Source organism: Phytophthora infestans, genomic scaffold (assembly GCF_000142945.1).
Source record: "Phytophthora infestans T30-4 supercont1.53 genomic scaffold, whole genome shotgun sequence".
NCBI lineage: Eukaryota > Oomycota > Peronosporomycetes > Peronosporales > Peronosporaceae > Phytophthora > Phytophthora infestans.
In genome coordinates, this window is record NW_003303706.1 from 905,313 (window position 1) to 906,770 (window position 1,458).

Genomic DNA, 1,458 nt, shown 5'->3' on the forward strand with positions numbered 1-1,458 from the left:
GGTCGACGGGTGACGGGGCGATCGGCCCGATTTCTTCTTTGACAGGATCCTTGCGTAATCCAACCGGCCCAGGGCTGTCAACGTGCCCATCGGCCGGGTCGCCAGCAGCTCTGTCGGCGTATTCCACTTCTTCGTCCGCCTCGGGACTCGAATGCTCCCCGACTGAAGACGGACCCACGTCGTCGTCGTCCGGATTCAGTAGGTCGTTCATAGTCAGCGCCGCCACTTTGCCCACTGGTAGCCGAGAGAGACCGTCCACATGCCCCATAGCCGTACCGGGCTTATGGTGTACCTTGAACTGCAGCCTCGACAGCTCCATGGCCCACCGGGCCAGTTTAGCGTTCGAAGTCCGATTGCCGGGACTGAAGACCCACGTTAGCGCTCGGTGGTCCGTGTACACGTCGAACTCGCGCTTGTCGAGATAACTCCGAAACTTACGCGTCGCCCAGACGACGCCCCAGCACTCAATCTCCGAAATCCCATCCTGGTTGTTAATCCAATTCTTCTGCGAGCCGGTCAACAACTTGCTGGCGTAAGCCACTACACGGTCACGGCCATCAACTTCCTGCATCAGACAAGCACCGACGGCGTACCGGGAGGAGTCCACAAACAACTTGAATCGCCTCCGGCCGTCCGGATAGGCCAGGATAGGAGGCTTCATAAGAGCTCTCTTCAGCTGCCGAAACGAAGCCTCGCAGTCCTCGTTCCACTCGGACGGAGCATCCTTCGCTTTCAGTCTCTCCAGAGGCGCCGATATCGCCGCATATCCAGGGATGTACCTCCGGAAATAGCTCGTCAGGCCCAAGAACGACCGAATCTCGTGCAGGTCCCTCGGCGGCCGGATGTTCATCACCGCTTTCACTTTCTCAGGGTTCGGCAGAATGCCGGCCGGCGTTACGATGTGACCCAAGAATGCCACTTGACTCCGCCATCAATGACACTTCTTCATCTTGAGCTTGAATCCCGCCTCACGGAACCGAGTCAGCACCTGACGGACACGCACTAGGTGCGTAGGGAAATCCTTGCTGAAGATCACACAGTCATCCAGGTACACCAAGCACACTCGCCACTTCAGGTCCACTAAGACGGTCTCCATCAACCGTTCGAACGCCGGCACCGCATTACAGAGTCCAAACGGCATCACCAGCCACTCGTACAGGCCAAACTTACACGTGAACGCCGTCTTGGCCACGCTGCCCTCGTCCATCGGCACGTTCCAGTAACCGGACGCGAGGTCCATCGTAGAGAAGATCTGCGCACCTCCTAATACATCCAGGATATCGTCAATCAGTGGCATAGGATAGCAATCCTTCACCGTCACAGCATTAAGCTTCCGGTAATCAATACAAAAGCGAATTCCTCCATCCGGCTTCCGGATCATCAGGACGGGACTAGCCCCCGGACTGTTCGACGGCCTGATCAACCCGAGATCACAGGTATTGCTGCACTTCAGCCTCC